Genomic DNA, 22,570 nt, shown 5'->3' with positions numbered 1-22,570 from the left:
GCATTTCATGTCCTGAAAGAGCTGTTCCATTGCCTGGGAAAGTAAAGACATTCTAAAAGGTCTGAGAAATGAGCTAAAGTAGTCATGGCATTGGTGGTGTCAAAAGATGTTATGCCAGCCTGAGTCTTAGTATAACTTCTCCTTGAAGTTGATCTAGTTTAAATATGTATTAATGATGCAATTAGGTTTTAATGGCGGTAAGTAGGAGCAGGCTGTGAAGTTGCTGATGATATAAGACTTGGGGAGCTCACTAATAAAAGCCAATTTCAGGACACCATGCAGAAAGAACTGCGTGATCTTGCAGAATGGAGAAATAGAAAAGGGAAAAATGTGAAAACTGATAATAAGCACTTCTTCTATATGTTAAAAATTGGAAATGACTGAAAAGTCATGACTGTTGAAGTATTAATATAGTATAACACTAAAATATGCAAATGTGATCTTTGAATGCATCAGGAAGGTCTTTCCAGCAGACATGAAGTAAATGATTGACCCTTTCTCCTCCCCCTCCCTCCCACCACTTTACTCTGGTCTTCCATATTTCAAATAGATGGATTCAAACTGAAACAAGTCCAAGAAGTCTATATTAAAAACTATCATTCAAAGATAGAAAAGAGTTTACATTTTTTTAGTATAGTGAAACAAAGGCTGCAAGGGAATATGACTAATATCTGTAAGTAAATCTTAATGTTAAATACTAAAGTGGTAAAGTTCTTTAAAAGATAATGTTGTTGCAGGAATAGATAGATAGATAGATAGATAGATAGATAATGCACAAATATAGGCTGCAGATCAGAAGAATGTGCCCTAAAGAAGATGGTTCTTTAACAGTTTTCAGAAACAAGTAGTGGAAACAGAAACCTAATCACTTCTTAAATTTTTAGAGAGCATTACCACTTTTGACTTCTTGTCATACCAAGAGATTGGACTCAATAACCTGGGAAATGCTTTCTTACCACACTATGTTTGTACAATATCTAAACTACAACTTTAAATATTATGGTGAAATTTGCAATGATACACTTTATTATTCTAGCATAAATGCACTGTGTAATTGGAGTAAAGGTCAGCTTCTCCAGAGCAAGTAACCCTTTGGCATCAGCAGTATATGAATAATGAATTTTTCCAAAACATACAACTTAAATCAATTCTCCTAAACTCCCAGTCATTGAGTATTTTGGATAAGATTACTTCATGTGCTCAAAAAAAAATAAAAAATTCTCAGAGGCTTCAGTGTCTATACAGCAATATAGTATGGTCATTGCAGTTCAAGAAAGTCTTAGTCCTGCACTGTGAAGATAAAAGTCAGACCACAGCTCTGGGGAATTGTGTTTCATCTTAGCAGAGACAGTAGAAATATAATTTCTGCAATGCTCTTTTTTTGCAACAGAAGTAGATTTTATTTGTTCAATATCTTTGGATAAAACTGGCTCTACTTACAATTAAACAGGTTGCCTTTATCTGTATGGCTGATGAGTTTTCATCTTTGCCATTGAAAATGAAATTCAAATGTTTATTTCAACTGGACCACTACTGATAGGACTCTATTTTAGAGAAAATCTTTCTTCATTTACATCTGAAGTCCCAAAGGAATTTTCCCTGATACAAATAGGGAAGATTATGTTTCAAAGATATCCATCCGTTTTACTCCAGTTGAAGTCAATTGAGGGTGTGGGATTTTGGAGGCTTTGGCAAATTAAGCCCTTACGCTTCAGCTCTGTTAATGACAGTGAGTTAGAAGGGAACCCATACCACACTCCCACAACTGCATCAGCTCCTTACTTCCATTATCAGGATGTAGAACACATTTATTTTTTGTCACTGAATTCAAATGTGACTGAATATAGAGTAGATACGCTGAATAGGAAGGTGCACTTTCCCATAATACCTTTTCAGAACTGAATAAAGGTCAAAATCTATTTGACTTACATTGCATGAAATTAATTCAAAGGGGACAATTTAGGACAGAATTCAACCTCAAGCTCCTGTAAGACTGCAATTACAGATGGCCTTTTCAAAAACAAAAGAACACACTACAATGTCTCTTACATATGTCTTATAAAATTTTCCAAACCAAACCCAAATGAAATTAATGTTAGATGTTGAGTAGTTATTGCAGAGGGTCACAAAATCATAATGCCATCATAATGGAGCTAAAATAAATTAACTATTTTGAGACAAGATGGAAAGCTCCATATAAACCTGAGTACTTTTCATGGACTACTCCCAGCTATAGAGAGCCTCATGAATACGGTTAATGAGCCATTGTATGAAAGTCACAGGGGAGAGGTATGATGGTCAACAAATATCTAGCATAAACATCAGGATTTCCCCATTAGAACTGATTGGTTTCATGCTGAATGTACCATTCTAAAACCTGCTGATTACTGAAACATAAAGGGCTGGTGTGCTCCCCTGTTTCCTGAGCATTCTCTCTGCTCTCAGCACACACACACACTAACACATTGTGATGGCTTGAATCCAGGCTGTGAATGATGTATAACAGAAGGAGCAATCAAATTCCTCTAAAACCATTAAAGTCACATTTCCATTGTTAGTTTGTGGCCCAATACCCTTATGACCAATAATTCTAACTGTTAGGAACACATAACAGTAATACTGTGGGATTGGTTCAAAATTAATTTATACTGGGCTACTTCAATTAGTCAGCACAATGGTAGAACTAACAGATGTTCCATACTGTAATGCAGTTTTATGGTTAAAGAATATGACACAGCTACATTGATTTTATCTTCACTACCTTTCCTATTTAGTATCACACTACAGGCAGCATATAAGATCAAATGCAATTATGAGTCTTTAGATTTAGCAGCTGGACATGGCAAAAAGTATTAGTAAGCTCTCTTTCCCTTAGAAGACCACCATGTGGAAGAAAATCAATTATTATAAAGTTTTGGATGGTTTCCCAGATACACTGCAAAATTGATAAACACTAAAAATTTTTTCAACCAAAAGAGGACAGGAATCAGGGGAAAGAGGAGATCTATTGTAGCACTTATACCATATTTCACAGCTGTACATCAGCGCAACAGTGGCTTAACCCAAAATCATGGCATTGTTCCAAATCTACCATAAATTCATCCATTCCAAAGTCAGAAGCAACATCTGCAAACATAAAGTTTGACTCCCTCTTGGATGTAGGATGCCCAGGATACAATCTGACCTGTTCAACAATGTCAGCTATAGACAACCCAGTATTAACCTTTACAACCTTTTCTTGTTTGAAAAACATCCATAGCTTTCTTTTGATCTGAATTTGTCTCGTTTTAACATCTTGCCCTCAGACCATATTAATAATTTTGGTTTTGTTTCAAACTTCTGCTTTCCATGTAAGTGCCTTTAGCTTGATAACCTTTGAATCTTTGAATCTTGATAATTAGTTACTTGGAAAAATTTAACTAGATTAAAAGAGATTAAGCTGTTACAGTTATGTACTGTAGGGTTTATTTCCCAATAGGGTAATCCCAAGGATTATCATGTAACGGATTATCTCTCCAAACTATTCTGTGTCCATAGCAGCAGATCTGAACACAGTGCTCAGTAATATTCAAAGGTGACATAACTTCCTTATTTCTCTACAAATGCTCCCATCAATCACATCACACTTCATGCTCATCAGACCTTTACAGTCAAGGCTTCTTGGAGTTAAAAAGTTTTCCTCCTTTATTGGAAAAAACATTCTTTCAAGTTAGACCTATGACTTTATGCTTGACCATATGTAAGTTTAGGTGTTTGTTTGCACCTAGCTTTCCAGACAGTCTTGATCACCGTGCATCAAAGAATTCCCTTTTCATTATTTACTACACTCACAACATTTTTCATCTGCAACTTTATTGGTATCCTTGTGTATTTTCTTTCAAGTATTGAAAAAGAATATTAAATATAATAAAGTCAAATACTGATCCCCATGGAACTTGTAGACAAACACCTGAAGAATAACGATTCTTCATTTACAGTAATATTTTAACACCTTTCAGTAGCCCAGGTTTTAATCAATATAGTATGTGCTATGTTGATTTTATTTCTCAATCAACATGTCATTTGCTACCAAATGAAATGCCTTATAGAAGACTAAGTGTATTCCATCAATTTTATTACCTTTATAAACAAAACAGGATTAGTGCATCATCTGTTTCATTATTCTGCCCGAGATCATTATCAGGCTGACAAATCTATAGTTGTATTTTTTTGTTGCTTGTCTTGGAACAGAGTTGGATCTTCTATTTATATCTGGGAATACAGAAATGCTTCAAGTGTTGAAACTTCATGTCAAAAATCAAGCCTAACAGTTCAAGGGTATCATCAGCCAGCTCTGTTAAAAGTCTTTTTAACAGATTGCCTGGACTTGCTTATTTAAAATGTTTGCTTTTATTAGTCTTCATTTAACGTATACCTTCATTTTTTGAACTGAAATGTTTTTAAGTTTCCAGCACACTAGATTCAAGGCTATAAACAACTACGATATTGATGTGGGGCTGTATGGTAATGCAACCTCTTCCTTATGACAAGACACAGGATATGTCTCAGATGTGGTCCTGAAGGGCAAATACCATTTCTCCCAGCCATCTGTGTGCTCTGATATTCCATATCATCTACCTTTTTCCTTAAAACAGCAACTGTAGTATTTTATTTAATAAATACTCTCCCTCTGCTATGTTATTACAGAAATGTTACTATTTCCATTTTTTTCTTCTTCAACTTCCCCCATTATTCCTCTATATGTCATAGTTTTCTTTGTAATCTATGGTTTGAACTTATCAAATCTATTTTTTTTTTAAATACAGCTTTGAAAGATAGTAAAACTATGCTTCCTGTTTAGTATAGTGCAATCTAAAACTCAACAGGAAATATCATATTAACTGAGATAGAAGTTGGTTTTTCTCACTAAAATAACCATAAATCTCTGGTCTATGTCTGCATTAACTATGGGTAGTACTTAATTAAATGTCAACAGTTTGTACAACATTAATTTTTCTTTAAAATATCAGACAGTATACTAGCACAACACTTAAAATAGTTTTCACCTTTAAATGTTAATATGTGCAATGAAAAGTGTCAATTTTGCCTTCCAAAAGTTATATTTATATGTGAATTAAAAACCAAAAATTAAAAAGTCAAAATATGGTCCAAAAATTTAAATTATGCTGAAAAAGAAAACCTGTATAATCTGAAACTGACATTCAGAATGTTGTTGGGTTTTACTTCACCTAAAAGAATCATACATACATTCACACAAACAGGGTCAAGCATATATTCATTGAGAAAAAAATAGACAAATACTGAATTTGCAACTGACTTGAAGACTTGGATTCCTGTAGTTTATTACTCAATAACCATGGGCTCTGTAGGAACAGAAAAATCTACCAACACAGAACTTACTACAGAATTAAAACAGTCATTTGCTAACTTAAAACTTTATTATCTATTTATTTATTAACAATTCATCCCCATTTATGTAGTCATTTTCTTCATACTCTCTTCCTTTATAAAGTACAATTCATTTTACAATTGTCTATCAGTTCTGTTTGTCAAAGGCCCTGAGGCAAGACAGAGAAGTTTCTTCAAACAGAGCTGTAAAACTTCATTGCTTAAAGATAGTAAAGTAGTCTAACCTGTTCAATATTATAATTTATTTGGTGCAGTTTGTAGTCCTCTTTTCTCCTGTTCTCTGAACACCCACTGTGAACCACACATGACACTGGATATTTTTTACACTGTAAGCTGGCTGTCAGCCTGTAAGTACAAATTTTGTTCCTTATACCAATATGCCAAGGTCACAGGGCTTGATGGTGGAAGAGGGGACAGGGAAAAGGCAGAATAGTGGCCTGTTGTTGTACTGCTTGTCTTATACACCAGGTAAGGCAACTTTATTTTTGTTGTTGCTCGAGCATGGTACAACTCTCTTTCCAGCTCTGAATTACTGTCCAATATATTTGATTTATAATAGGGAACAATGTTTATTTTCAAGTCACCCTGGAACAGATGTGGGAGGGTACAGTTGAACAACAACAACAAAAAAAATAGTACAGAGTTTCCTCCCACTGACTAAGCAGGCTATATATGAAATAACAGCCATAGGTCTGTGTTTTTGCACAGTAGTGCAGGTAAATGTAACCCTGACACACATGGGTAAGGCAACACTGCCAACTGTAATCTTAAAATTCCAAAGCTGATATTCTTCATTTATGGTATACTTATTAGTGAAAATAGAAGTGGAATTCTTCAACTCAACTACAACTCAGAATATATTCTCACTGTGACCATATCATATCTGACCTGCTGGAAAGCAGCTTGGTGAAGGACCTGGGAGTCCTGGTGGACAACAAGCTGTCCATGAGCCAGCAGTGTGCCCTTGTGTTCAAGAACACCGGTGGTATCCTGGGGTGAACTAAGAAGAACATTGCCAGCAGGTTGAGGGAAGTGATCCTGCCCCTCTACTGAGGGCTGGTGAGGCCACATTTGGAATATTATGTCTAGTTCTGGGTTCCCCAGTACAAGAGAGACATAGAGCTCCTGGAGAGGGTACAGTGGACGGCTACAGAGATGATTATGGGACTGGAGCATTTCTCTTCTGAGGAAAGGCTGAGGTGAGCTGGGCTTGTTCAGCTTTGAGAATAGATTACTGAGAGAGGACCTCATCAATGTGTATAAATATATAAAGGGAGGGTGTCAAGAGGATGAATCCAGGCTCTTCTCAGTGGTGCCAAGCAATAGGACAAGACATAATAGGCAGAAACTGAAGCACAGGAATTTCCACCTGAATATGAGGAAGAACTTCTTTACTGTGCAGGAGACTGAGTACTGGAACAGATTTCCCAGACAGGTTGTAGAGTTTCCCACACAAATTTGAGCCTGTGACCCATTCTACTGCTTGTGGTATAGTACCTTACCTCCATGTAAGTTCACACAGCAGCAGACACTGCTGAAATGCTACAGAACTAACTCTCTCCATGCATCCACAGGAGTTGCTGTAGGACCAGATTGTTGCTTTTGGCACTGCTGAGAGTAAATAAGGTCATTCCTGCATCTATCAGCAGTATCTTCCTCCAAATCTGGTAACAAACAGCTCTGGGAGAAGCTGCCACTCTAAGTACGTTTGTTCCCACTCCTTTGAGCGGCATGCATGCAACCATGCTCACCCACCAACTCCAGGAGAGCGGAAAGTGATTCACCTCAGTTTTGCAGAACTGTAGAAAACTCCCCTGTGCTTAGCTGCCAGTGTTCCCTGGCCCTCATAAGTCCAGAAAAGAAATGATGGGGAGGGTTTAGTGTAAGAAGGTTATATGCAAGCCCTGCTTCTACATGTTCAGTCTTGCTCAAGGGCACTGCCATGGCTGTCTTCGGGGCTGTGACGTAATGCAGCTGAAGTAACTCTCTATATACATATATACACCAACATGTACCCATATATACCTAGCTTTCCTTTTTTTAATTCGTTGCCTGACCATATCTCTGTTACAGAACAGGAGTAAATAATTCCTGCAAATATGTAAGTAATCTTTACTGGGGAATCAGTAATGATAAATGCAGCTAAAGCAATGCAGACATCAATTATCATGATCAATATGATGAATGTAACAGCACAAGGTAACAACAGAGAAGTGAACACTAGGCTCCTGCAAAAGTTCAATAGAAAATAAAGGTTCTGAAAATTTTAACCAAACCTCTATTAGATATTTATGTTTTAACATATTTATTGATTTGTTATGTCATAGATAAAACATCTTCAACCCAAAAAAATCAAATCTTTTAAGAAGAAAATCTTAAAAGTGCAGAAAGTGTAATATGACTTCTTTATCTCAATTTATAAAGTGAATTGATACTTGCAGCTACCTTTGCGACTATTACTCTTGGCAAGTTTTTTTCTATTTGTTTTCTTTCTGACTGGAGGTAAAAACACTAAATCATTATAGTTTTGTTGCAATCTGCTACTGTTAATTTTTATACATCTTTATTTGTTGTAACTCATTCAGAACTCTTTAAAACTTTTATCTTTCAAATATATAATATTTTTACTCGAGGTTTAGTGCATTTGTGCTTTTTTCCTCTCAAGGTGTTTTCACTATGCAATTCTGAGCAGAAATAAAGTATTAATGTTTAAACGAGAAAAGAACTGTCTCTTCCCTTATCATTATTTTTACCATTTGAAAAAAAAAACAAACACAAACCAAAAAAACCTAACTGAATAACACTACTTTTGGAGACAAAAATGAGTATACTGAAATTCCAGTTATTCACTGGAAATATCCTCAGTGAATATAAGCCTACTTTTCTTCTCTGAAGTAATTGGTTTTGACTGGGTATGGTTATTTGAACTTGAAAATTTCATAGCAGGCAGAGTCTTTTAAAAACATTACTTACAGTTGTATACCAAAGGAAAATTTGCAGCAGCAGAAATATATTCAAAGTGATTTTTCTGAGAGTCACTATACTAAGGAACTAAAATCTGGGTCTAGCATGAGTTATTTGTAATGAATTATTCTGTGATTCCTGCCATCCTTCCTTTAAGTACATGTCCTCACACCCTTTTTCATTATGAGCACTATATTTTCAGTATGATTTGGGAACTGTAAAATATAACCATACTTAGATGTCACCCATGTACCTCGCTACTGATACCAATTATGAGTAGTGCCATGCATCTCCTTCATTAACTGCTACCCTAGGTAGAGAAGGTTTACGGGAGAACAGAGACAATCACAACTGTATTTTAATTCTTCCCAAAAGATCCACAAGTCACCTACTGGTTAATAGCATCATTTTGAAATCGAAAGGTAAAAACTTGAGGTTTCATTACTGAAAGTGATTTGAAAGAAGTTTTCGGAGAAATTAAGGGAACAAATAGCCCACTTTCCAAGTTGGGATGGAAAACTGAAATAATGAACTTAAAAGAGCATAATGAAAGGAAGCAATAGCTTCTCCTTATGCATTCTTTCATTTTTTCCATCTGTCTGCAACACCCTTCTTTTTACAAGTCTACAACCAGACCCAACAATTCACCCAGCCACCTCATTCACCATCTGATTTCACCAATGCAGCATTTCAACCTTGTTTTCACCCTTTTGTCTCACATTTTAATCTGCCTTATCTATTAGAAATCTTACCATGCTAACACTCCTTTTTCAGAATGGAAAAAACCCTTCATGTTTATTCCATCAGAGATAACATTCATCCTGCTAAAAATCTGAATATCTCATGACTTAGGGAGAGAGAGAATTAGATCAAAAGACCCTTCTCTTTACAGCCCTATTTCTCTCCACATCCTTAAAATATTGTCCTCCTCCTCCTCAGCATTTTAAAGTATATCTCTGTATTTGTCTGGGAGCATGGGCAGGTACAATTGTAGTATTTTACTACCATGATGTATTTTCATTAACCTTTCACCTTTGAGGGTAGGTCTTTTTTCCACTTCAAAAACACCTTAAGAGATACAGGTCACAGACTCATAGGCACTACAAAAGGAGTGAAAGGCAGAATGAACTTAAGAGTCTATTATATATTAAAAGCAAGATATTTTACAAACCCATCAATTTAACATTTAAAAGTGTAGTGGGAAGGTCATATGAAACAGTACTCCCCTCATGAAATTGTTTTCAAAATAAGGAGAGCATATGATTGAAATCATTGAGCAGAGCTCTGTGTAGTATTAAATCCTGCCTCAGACTAGACCCACAGGAGCTGTGGTTGGTTGCTCCCAGCCCAAGGGTGACTCCCAGCACCTTTAATGGGCTCCTAAGCTCCAGGTGCATGATGTGCAAGTAGCTAGAGGTGTGACTCACTCATCAGTATACCTGGCTGGTGTAATGCAGGGAAGAAGCTGGCCACTGCCAGTCCCTCCAGTCTGCTGGGGCAATGCTCAGGGACCCCCCGGATGATACTACAACTGGGCTTAGCCATCTTCTCACCTTCCATCCAGGTGTGTTCCTCTAGCCACAGGAACACTTTTGGGGTGTGAAGTGTGACTTCAGTGCCTTTGGAGAAGTTGCAATGTTGTCTTTAATCACCACCTGAAAGATCTGGGCACCTGCTGGGGTGACAGAAATGTTTCAAGCTGAATTTCTTGAACACTTCAGTTTTTACATATAAATATTCAGTGGGAGAGGATCATCTCAACATAATATGATATTATAATCTGTAGTAGATTCAACAATAGGGTTCATGAGCGTGTTGACTACCACCATCAACTCCAGCCATATTACCCTAGAGTTTTCTTTTGAGAACATTGTAAGAAGACAAATTAAAATCCATGCATGACACGGGCTCAAGTAGCTGACCTCTTTAACAAAAGTAAGGTGGCACATCTATCCCCTCTGCTGTTCATCTTTGTCATGCTACTTAAATTGGATAATCATACTGTAAAAATGTTGCCAAACCAGGTTCCTCACCTGGCAAACATGGAGGGAGAGCACTTCTGCAGGTAATGTGGTTCTGATCAGTGAGAGACAGCTAAGTCCAGGTGCCAAATTCTAAATTCTTCAACCATTGCCTTAAGCCCTACTCAGAATCAGAGAACCTTACATAAAATAGCTGGGTATATTTTATATAGGCAGCAGTTTGTGTGGGACATTTGAGGATTGCAGTCTTGAAGTCTGATATTTTGAATCATAATGTTCTTGGGTTTGAACATCTAATACTTCTGTGTTTCTATTTCACCTCAGCCAAGCTGTCAGTGCTTTACAGTTCCAGCCTCCTCAATGCATTGATGTTGCCAACATCCTTTCCCACTTCTTCATGATTCTATTAACTGTCTGTAAAGATCTGAGGTCTGAAATATGAATTTGATGTGGAAAAAATCATCTTTATTTCCCTGAGAGTAGGAGGTTACACCACAATCCACCGTCAGTGAAGATGAAAAAGGAAGCAGAGTGTCTGGTTAGAAAATGGTTTGCTGAGTTGCAATACTGTGCCTCGCCAAACACCATTCCTAACACCAGAGGGAGCTGAGCAAAGGCATACATTCTGAAAGCCCACTCCTTGAGAAGCCCAGACTCAGCTGGCCAAATGGGCCCCCGCAGCTAATACTTCTGTCTATACAGATTCAGAACTGAAGGAAAAAAATATTACCAATATTGCCATAAGGTGAGAATTGATTACCTACTGTTTGAGGAGTAAAAAAATTACTTCACAATGTGTACCCAAAAGTTTTCTTCCTTTTTTATCTTCTCATTGAGAACTTTATCAGTCTCTTACTTTTTGACATAACATTCATTTTTAAAAATTAAAGCTTTCACACATCTTCTCCTTGGGTGGCATTGGTAGACTGTAACTTATATTTATTTCATACTCAGTTATATTTTTCCCAATCTAAATTGCTACTTTTGTAGAAAGCCAGAAGTATTTCCTCTTACTTCTTCAACATTTCACAGTTTTACAACATGGATATCTTTATAGGTTTAATATAATTATCTTGCTTATCAACAAAGATTTTGCCTCTTCATCAGCAAACAGGGCTTGGCTTTTGGGTGTTGTTTTGTTTTGTCTTTCATTTTTATGTTTTCCCCACAGTTTTAAAGATATACAGAAAAACCAAACCAACCAACCAACCAAACCAAATAAAAACTCTGATCATATTACAGATAAGTCTCTTTAACTAAAACTTTCTTAAAATAATAACAATAATAAACCCCAAACTACAAAGTTTTGCTTTAATTCCTAATGAAAAAAAAAAAAAAAAGATCCACAGATCTATCAAGGTCTGTAATTATTTCAGTGTTTGTCATTGGCATATATGATGACAGGGGTATCTCTACCAGCAGATAACAAAATTCAACCCTTCCCAGGCAATTAACTGACTGCAAAGAATGTAGACACTCCCACTGTATTCAGAACATGCTCAACATGTTTGATCCAGTAGTTGGGGGCTACCCTGTAAATTCAAGAGAACTTTAATATCCAGAAGTTGTGGGGTGTTTTATGCAAAACTCTCTTTTTTATTATTTAATATTTTCTATTGACATGAGCATTCTACTGTTGCTCACTGCAACGGCCTGCTGGATAGAGGACTTGCCATTTTTTGCTTCATTTGTAATTACTATGCTGCAATAACTTTCCTAATGCATTTACCTTTTATTTTCTTCTCTGACATTTACCTACATCACACCTCATTTGCTACTCAGGAGTCCAATTAATATTAAAAATGCTATTTTTGTCTGCATTCATCTGTTGCTGATCATTTCTGCGCAATAATTTCAGATCTGTATGAAATACCACATACTTGATTTTAAAAAAGCTAAGTATGCAGTTATAATTACTGATGTGTATGTTTCATTTCTGAATATGAAAATGATCATCATCCATTTGCATGTGCAATTATCCATTCTGCATTTACCATCTGCAGGTGAAGGTTTCAAGGGCCACAATGGTCATTTCACATGCAAATTAGACATGACTACACTTGCATGATTTACATGCAATTCCTTGTCTGAGACATCTAAAAATCAAGACCTAAAATTAATATTTAAAATAAAGGTGACAATAAATTCATCAATATGAGGAAATTCTAACAAAGATGTAATATTGTGAAATCTCATGTCATATTATTATTGTGTTTAACAGTTATGACGTAGTTGCTGCTGGACAAGAGAATATTGCTAAACTTTGTATCGAATCTGTGGATTGATTCGCACATTTGGAGAAGTAGTAGGTGATAAATGGAAGGCTTTGATGCAAAGTTTTACTTTGTAAAAACGGTTGATGTGACCTCATGTGAAAAACGCAAAATGAGAACATAGGTTCAGTTTCAGGGGAAGGAGATTTAGCCTGTTGCTGAGTTGTGGAAGAGCTAGTTGTTGTGTTTAATCCATTGCAGAAGATGTTGATGGGCTAGTCTTAAACATGCAGCTGTTGGGTCACTGACTCTCTATTGTTCAAGCCGTCTATATGTCAGGTTTAAGTCTCACACAAAAACCAGTGACACTGATGCGAAAATTCAGCAATGAGAGATGTGAAATAAAGGTTTTCATCCTCAATGAAAAGAATTATTTAAATATCTATTTAGAAAATAATATCTTCCTTGGGACCTGCAAGAGCAGCAAGTGTGAAAAGAAAGGATTAACAGAGATACCCTTGTGTTTTGCCCAAGGAATAGAAGTTTTTCCCACATGAGCCCAGTGAAGAACTTAGCTTATTTCATTAAAATCAAAGTGAAGAACTTCGCTTATTTCATTAAAATCAAAATTTGGGATTTTTGGTTCCATTCCTTTGAAACACCCTCAACAAACTGTTATCCCAAAAGTGAGTGTAAGAATTCCTGTTTTAGAGATAAGTCTCTTGTAAAATATTTCATATTTGACATTTGTATTATAATATGCATTTCGACATCCTCTTTTCTGTAGTAGTAGTCACTGACTTTCCGGAACTCCATGACTTCTTTTGTTAGAGGACAATATGTTGTATCTTTTTGCTGACACCAAATTTATCCTTGTCAGAGTGTTTTAATTTTTTCTATAACAAAAGAAATTAAATTTTTTCTGTGGTCACAGATAGCCTCTTAGCTACCCAGCAAGTTTCACGGACATAGCCTAAGCAGATGGGTCTCCTGAAAATTGAATTATGTTCTTAAGTTATTGAGTAGTAGTGCTTTTATAGTAGTCTAAGGGCACAAGAAAGACAAGGTTTATAAGGAGAAATAGTATTTTCTATCAGAATAATTCATGTAATGGCGAAAAAAGTGATACATTGGGGGCTCAGAACGCCTTAAAATAAGCATCTTTGAATGACCAGTAAAAAAAAAAAGGAGAAAAACAGAAAAAAATTAAGAATAAATACATTTTTAAAAAAGGAAAACAAATGGTTCATCTATTTATAGTCTGTCCTTGTCTATTCTGCTCCCTTACACTGTACTCATTTTTGTGATATATTGGAACCTGCCTTTAGTTTGTCAAGAAATATGGCTACAAAATAGAGGTATGGAACTAGATCAATCCAGGTCACCAGGTCCAGTCATCACTTTGTCAGGTAAACTCTTTCTTAAATGTATCTTGCTTAAAACTGATTATGCTCCTTGCTTCCCCTTTTCCAATGACAAAAGAATGTTTCAGAAACCTGCTGCCACAAAGCTTAGAAACTTGCTCCTAAATTCTACCTCAAATTAAATGATTGGTCATTTTTACTTATTTATCTTGTGGTAGCATAGATGAAAGTGCTTTTGCCTTCCCCAGGTTGGTGGTTGACTTTCTTATGTACTTGTAGAGAGTAATCTTATCTGGTAGCATTTTGCTCACCTAAATAATTCAAATTTTTATCTTTATCTTCTTGCAAGAAATAAATTAATTTTCCTGATCGTCTCACAGCCTGTTCCTATGTCTGCTGTACTTAACATAATCTTTATTAAACATGGGCACCAGAACTGGACATGCTACTGTTGTCTCTGTTGACCTCTTATCTATCTGTCCTGACTTGCTGCATCTTACAATTTCAATCGGTTTTCTTTTTCATGACCACATCACATCAATGACTCATAGTCATCTTGTGATTACTAATACACTCAATATATTATACGTTTGTCATGTGTTGTTTTTTCATTCTCTGAGTCTTTTCCCATGAGGAGAAGCATGTCCAGAGATGTGTCAGGCTTTAGTGGCATTTTACTTTTTATGTTTCACCCCTTATTCTGTGCTATGTGTCACTGCACGTTTTTATAACAGATGTCTTAATTTTTCTATTTGAATTAAAAGGTGAGGACACTGGTGATTTTTGATAGTTCCTGAGCAGCTAAATCCAATGTCTCAGACCAACCACACAGAGATTTGTCACTCACATATAAAAATTTTGTCCCCAGTGCAAAGTGTTGAAGAAGCACACTTGTTGACCTTGGTCTTAACCTGATATCCTGTGATAGCCATTTAGGTACTTTGGCAACAAAAGAACCTGTCATCAAATTCTTGAAGATATAGATCTAATATGAAATAGATACTGTTACAGCCCACACGACAGCTATGAGCTGCTCACAGAAGCTTTATTAATGCAGAAAATAATGTGCAGTATTTCATACCACCTGTGAAGACTTCTTACCTTGTACCCCAATACAGCTATACTGCCTTGATACAGCCAAGAGCAGAGGAATGCATAAATAACTACAGTTAAATAATTCTGAAACATTCTGAGACATTCTTCAGTCTCTTCAATGAGAGTTGATATGGTTGGTCATGCTTAAAGAGGTAGATCATCGATTTTGGCATGAGTGAGGGTTACAAAAAGAGGACCCTGTTATCCACAGAGAACAGTGGCTGTTCTTGTGTTAAACAGATAGAGGAACCAAATGCTCTGAGCTCCTGGAAATTTAACTGAGAAGGAAAATATATTAGTTTTACCTTTTCTTTTTCTTTTAATCCAAACCTATGTTTTCAAGGAACATAACATAATAATGGCCAGTCTTCGTGAGCGAAGATCCGGGAAGGTCTTTACACCTTCCAGCCTCCACATTGGATTTTTTAGGTGAGACACAGTGTGCGCGGAACTGAGCCCACCCTTTAATCCTCAGAGCAAATCAAATTTACAGATGATTATCAATTCTGGAAAAAAACATGAACTTTGATACTGGTAATGAGGGTATCTATGCATAGAGTTCTTAATAAATTTTTAACTGACAAATTTTAAGTTGTTTCTTGCCAGGAAGAAGGGATTCACTCAGAAACTCAAGCCAAGTTAAAATGTGCAAAATAGTAAAAAAATACAATGATATGCAAACCTAAGTTGAGATTATTTTAAAAATAAGGAAGAGGGGAAAAAAAAGCTCCTTAAAAGGCCTTGATGGATTTGTTTTAAATAGTGGGTGAATTATGCAGCCTGTTTTCTTGTTTTGTTAATGAAGCATCGAGACCTAAAATATATTTAGTGTTTCATGAATATGCAATGAATTGCTAAATATTTGCAATGAGGTTTGCCAGGGTGAACTTTCTTGAAAACTTACCAACCTGAACACTTAAAAATACTTTGAATCCACCAAGAGGTCAAACACACAAACTGATCAGCTGCTCTCTCTGCCTTGAGGGAAGATTTCTAGTGGGTTTTGTTTTTTTAATCAGGCAATACAGAAGAGCAGCCAAATAATGTCTTGACCAAGTAGCAGATGGAGGTGTTCAGAGGTTCCCCAGGTAGGCTGATAGGTTGATAGAATCGAACTGGAGTTATTATTATTATTAATATTATTGGTTTTATTATTATTATTATAAAACACAATTTCTTGTTTTGCACCTGCCATCCAAAACGGGACCTTTAGTGTGCTCAGTGAGTTTGAAAACATTTTTCAGCTCTGTTAAACATCAATTTATTTATAAAAGACCAGTCATAAGTAGAACTAGACTAAGTGCAAAACACTGTAAAATGGAAGCAGTTTTACAAGACAGAAAATAGAAAGGGAAAAAAAGAAAAATCAGCCTACTTCATCATCTTGGAGCTATTCATTTCCTTGGTATTATGATCAAAGAATACCTTAGGTTGGAAGGGACCTTAAAGGTCATCTAGTTCCAACTCTGCTACCATGGACAAGGAACCCTCCACCAGAACGGGTTGCTCAGAGCCCCATCCAGCCTGGCCTTGAACATTTCCAGGGATGGAGCATCCACATCTTCCCTGTTCAAGTGCCTCACCACTCTCACAGTAAAGAAATTCTTCTAAATATCTAATCTAAACCTACCCTCTTTCTGTTAAAGCCATTACACCTTTTCCTAACACTGCTTGTCCTTGTAAACAGTCCATCTTCACAGAATCATAGAATATTCTGAGTTGGAAGGGACCCACATGGATCATCAAGTCCAATGCTTAGCCCTGAACCGAACCAAGAGTCACAATATGTGCCTGAGGGTATCATCCAAGCAGTTCTTGAACTCTGTCAGTTTTGGTGCTGTGACCATTTCCCTGGGGAGCCTGTTCCAGTGCCCAACCATCCTCTGGATGAAGAAACCTTTCCTAATATCCAACCTAAACCTTTCCTGATACAATTTCAGGTCCTGTCACTGGTCACCACAGAGAAGAGATCAGTGCCTGCCCCTCCCTTTCCCCTCATGAGGAACTTATAGACTGCAATGAGGTCTCCCCTCAATCTCCTCTTCTCCAGGCTGAACAGATCGAGTGACCTCAACCTCTCCTCATACAGCTTCCCCTCAAGGACCTTCACCATCTTTGCTGCCCTCCTTTGAACACTCTCTGAAAGCTTAATATCTTTCTTATACTGTGGCACCCAAAACTGTACATAGTATTCAAGGTGAGGCCTCACCTACGCAGAGTAGAGCAGGACAATCACCTTCCTTGACCTCTTCCTTGTAGGCTCCAGGCTGAAAAGCTTCAATTCTGTCAGTCTGTCTTCATAGGAAAGGTGCTCCAGCCTTCATATCTTCATCTTTTCATAAAAGGCCAACCCAAAGAGGATGCTTTTCGCTCCATCACTTGTTCAGATCAATGCAATACTGAGTCCCTCCCACAGTTGCTTTAAAGAATGGTCACCCTCTCACATTAATAAAACTATAATCAAATTCTTTCAACACTAGGTATTATTAAGTCACAGCAACTATATTTCAAACTGCTGCTGGTAGCAGTATTTTAAATTGGGCTCTGAGTCATATCAGGGCTCTGTATGGTCACTCTCTGGGAAAGAAGCAGGCATGGCTGCACTGGATGTGCTTCTGCTGCTGAAGTGTGCAGGCTGCCTCCTTCTTCCACACTCCTGCCAATAGCTATTCAGAGGCTGAAAATTGAAAGAGCTAAAAGGCAATTATTCATGCTACTTCGTTATACTGCTGAAAGGGTGGGGAGCTTTAAGGAGAGCTGGAGTGGGGAGCTTTAAGGAGAGCTGGAGTGGGGAGCAGTAATCCTGTCCTCCATCCCAACCAAATTCCTCTGGGCACGTGCAGCAGGGCTAGAGATGTGATGCTACACAGGACAGTGCAATTGCTTAGATGACTGGGTAACAAGTAGAAAGTCCAAAGGATTAATGCAAAGCTTGCCAAGTGTCACTGTTCACCCCTGAGCCTGACCTTTGGTATCCCACTGAGATTTGTACTGCTAAATTAGACTGGTTTTTATAGAAAATAGTAAACAGATGGTGAAAAAAATCACCATACAATGACTGTATTTAAAACTATTTATTCATAAGTATGCTGTGATAGCTCTAGAGCTGTCAGTCGGGCATTTAGGGTACCTATGTACAAGCAGATGTACAATCTAAATCAAAGGATATTCTCTGATGTATAGAGAAAATACACACAACAAGCTGACTGGAAAACAGTAAGAAAATTATGATAATGGTATTGTAACCTGTGGTTGTAGCTTTTCACAAATTGTATTATGTCTTATCAGACAAGAATAATTTCTAATGGCAGAAAATGTATCATCTCATCCAAATCTTGTTAGGTGACGACAGATGAAAGATAGCTAGCTGATTTCTTTTGCATTTAAGGAGAATTTCAGTTTGTTCCTATCTGAGTCGCTAAAAGTTAGGTTTCTTGACAAATATGAAATCCTGGTACAAGCCAATATTGAAGTTATTCAAGTGAAACTTTTAGTGCTTTCTCTTTCTGAACAGCCATGGCAAATGATCCCCTTTGCATTTTCTGAGATCATTCTAATTAAATTTAGAGCCAACTCAGGTTTTCTGAATTCAGATTCAGAAGATCAGGTGAAGGAGAAAATACCAAACAACACTTGTAGACTGAATGAATTATCAGCATAGACCCCAATCCCATAAAATGTTCAGTGACATTGATTCCTGTTTTAAATCACAGTAAGCTGTGATTGTTCAGTGTAATTGGTCCCAGGTGTCTGAGGCACAAGATTGCCCTTTAGTAAGAAGTATTTCCATTTTGTTAGCACTAGTGTAATACTAGAAAACCATGTAATTCTGTAGCAGCTCGATTCTATGTACAACAGAAGAAGAGAATACTAAATCTTAGAAACTTATAGAGATTCAGGAATTGTTATAGTGGCATTGGAAAAGAGTGTGTTTCAGATTGATAATATTTGGAGAAGTATCTATTTTCAGACTTCTTTCAGACAGTCTAGGAACATAAATTGCTGTGTCACAAAATTCATCCAGTTTATAAGCTAGTCATCTAGAGGATATGGGAAAGATTGTGCCTCCTGTCCCAAAAGCTGTGAGCAAGCAGAAAATATTAGACCTCCATTTTTAATAGCATGAATCCATAAACACTGTAAATATTTCAACTACATTCCAAAAGTTAAAAAGAAACCCATGATTTCCTCTGGTTAAGTAGTGTTTATTTGCAAGTCTAAGATTCATGGGTTGATGGACAAAGTGTCAAAGGATTTACTTGAAAAATAGCATGTGGTTATATGCAGATTTCCCTCAACAATATGAATAAATGCAGTAACTTTACTACAGGAATAGTCCCTTCCTGTTTTCAGATATGTCATAAATCTTGCTATGCTACAGAAGCTCATTAATCAGAAAAAAACTAATAATCTCTATGAGCATAGCCACTCCCACTTGAATATCTGAGTTCAGATGTCATCAACAGTAAAATGAATGGTCTTCCCTGAGGAAGAATGATGTGTGAAAATAACCAAGAGAACAGCAAGGTGGTATGATGATGGCTTGTAAGATGTTGTTTGTACCAATCATACCTGAGATTTAATTGCTTTAATTTAAAGACATAAGGAATCTCACTGTCACTAAGGCTGAAAAACATCATAATCAGTAGCTGACAGCAGATCCTCACCAGATGCTTGCTGTCATAGCACTCATTGAGACGCATATTCAGTTGGAAAATCTTTCATTTGTTGTTTGATTTCACTGTTTCTGATTATGCTTTCCCTTAAAACATGCTTTGGGGTAAAGCAGGTCTTAAAAGCAATACAGCTAGACTATGTTCTGCCTGGGCTCAACAGATGTGTGTCTTCAGTATTGCTAACACGGTTATGCGAGTCCAGTCTCTGAGGCAGCTTGTTTTGTGATAATTGCCCAATTCACCATGCTCCAGCGTGCCAGACTGATAGATCATCCATCTACAGAGGAGATGCAATGACTAGAACTGGAGATATGGGACAGTAGTTTTGGAAGTTCCTTCTATGCCAAAGTCAAATGTGACTTCAGACCCTTTGAACAGTATGATGAACTGCTGCAGTTTTTTCCAGGTTCTTGGTGTATCCTGGTGCCATTCATCAACTTTCCCTTTGTTGTTTGACAATAGATTCTGTATTTTTTTCACTGTAATGTAAGGTAGTATTTCCATAGGATGCCATCAACACAAAAAATTATTTGTCCTTGTGGTGGGGTATATTATAGTAGTCAATTATATTGTAGCAGTCAGGGACCATTAGAAAAGATGTATATCCTTCTCATGTCTACTTCAATGCTTTTATTTCCAAAAGGTGCCAAACCCCTGCTTCACATGGGGAAATTATAAGTACTATGACTATGTAGGGAAAAAAAAGTAGATAAAAGAAATTAAGAAATTTAGGGGAAAACAGAAAACAAGTGAAACATGAAAAGGAAATTTTACATTAGGTTTTCCACACAGTGTAAGCAGGGAAAATACACAATGGATTATTTTGCTTCATCACAAGCATCTTATAAGAATGGCATGTATCAAACAAAACAGGATAAGTGCATGCAAACATAACTGAAAAGTAAAACTGCAAGACTGAGTGAATCAGTGAGGAAGAAAAATCAAAAATAATGGGCAAATGTTGCACTTGAGTCTGAAGATGATATAGGGTATTTTATCAAGCATAAAGAATACATCATAAAGAGTTGGAGACTAGTAAGAGATTTCTGTCCAACCAGGAAAAATTGTCTGAGCATGAACAGGACAGAGCTGTACGAAATTCTTGTAACTATTTAACTATTGTAACTATTTAGCAACAAAGTCAACAAAACCAGAGAAATAAAAATGACTGCTTCCCAGCAGGTGGCAATGAAGTTAATGTACACCTGAGCACCCACTTGCAATATTCATAAAGATTGGTGGATTTTCTTATTGGAAGACTTCCTCCTTCTCTTTGTAGGTCTCTATTGAAAATCCCAAGGAACGATAGAACAAAATAAGGGCCAACAGAAAAATTTCAAGCATTGCAAAATGCTGCCACTTGACACTGTTTGGCTAAAAAGAGTGTGGGTTTGTTTTGGTTTTTTTCATAAATGCCAGGGAAGGAAATTGTGCAATACTATAGAAACCTGGCTGCATCATCACTGCTTCAGAAGTCATAGCTCATGTTTTGCTGCCTATAAATATGCTGAGAACTTGAGGGGTTTTTCTCTAGTTAGTGCATTCAATATACATTTTTTGAAAAGCTTTGCAATTTTTACTAAATTCACCCATTATATTTTCAAAATTATAGGCAAAATATTAACATGACAGCTGACAAGGCCCCTTTAATGTTGTCAGTGTGAGATATGTCGTGCAGTCCTGTGAAAGCACAGTGTGATAGATGGATGCTGTACAGGCTTAGCAGCAATCCTGATTTGTATGCAGTGATTCTATCCTCATTCTGAGACTCCCACATTATGCCAGGGATTATGATTGTTCTGAGATTCATGATCCCTAGGAGAGGCATGCAGAAAAATATCTAAAAGTGCTACAGTGAGGCAAAGTTATAAAGGAACAGCTGGGGGGACCTGACATTGACAACAAAACAGGGAAAAGACAATCCCATAGGCCTCAGAGGGATAATTGAATGACATCCTCTGTTCCTAGCATTTCTGATAGTCTACCATTCTTTCTTTCTTGTCTATTATGTCACTGCAAATAATAACCCTGTCCTTAATAATACAGAAGAGTTGTGTACTTGGCTATTCTAATGTTTTCTAAATCACTCTACCTTCAAGATACGTTTACTGCATCATTGAAACTCTACTATATAGTAGAGGAGATACTGAAAAACCCTGTTAGCTGACATGATCTGTTGTAAAGAAATCTCGATTTTCCTTTGTGTTTGGTTAAATTTTAAAGTTTTTGCTTTAAAAAGTGATCTGTATGGCTGTCACATAAATGGAACTGTTTAAATTTTAAAAGCAATTTACAAATTACTCCTCTGTAGTCTGTCTATGCATTAGCCGTCTAATAATGGATTTCCATATGATATTTCATTATTGCTTTGTTAATGGAAGAAATTTAGCCAGTTGCTTTTGTAATTGTGACTTGATTATGTTCCAGTTTTTACAATAGACTTTCCTAAGCTGAAATTAAACACAATTAGCTCTCTTCAGTGTCAGATCCCCTGAAAATGTGTATCTAACCAATACAGAAGGACTACTGCTTGTGCATTCACATAAGAAGCTGAAAGCAGTCCAGCAGAGAAATTATGAATTTGGAAGGCTATGTTTATCAGAAGTGAATACTGTAAAGTAGCCAGGCATACTGGCAAAGAATAATACTTTAATCACAAAACAGATCAGTGAAAAATATCTTTTTTTCAAGGTACTTTGATGGAGAAACAAAAATTGCAATTAACAGAGGAACCTAAAATTCAGCTGTTGGAAAAGTTAGTTAAGGTTAACTTCAAAGAGAATACAGATAATTACACAAATATACATATAGTCTGACCAAAAGTCTCTGCTAAAAATATTAAAATTGCTAATCAGATTTCCTCAAAA

Source organism: Myiozetetes cayanensis, unplaced genomic scaffold (genome assembly GCF_022539395.1).
Source record: "Myiozetetes cayanensis isolate MyiCay16 unplaced genomic scaffold, myiCay2020 scf2-11, whole genome shotgun sequence".
NCBI lineage: Eukaryota > Metazoa > Chordata > Aves > Passeriformes > Tyrannidae > Myiozetetes > Myiozetetes cayanensis.
This window is presented reverse-complemented; position numbering follows the sequence as displayed.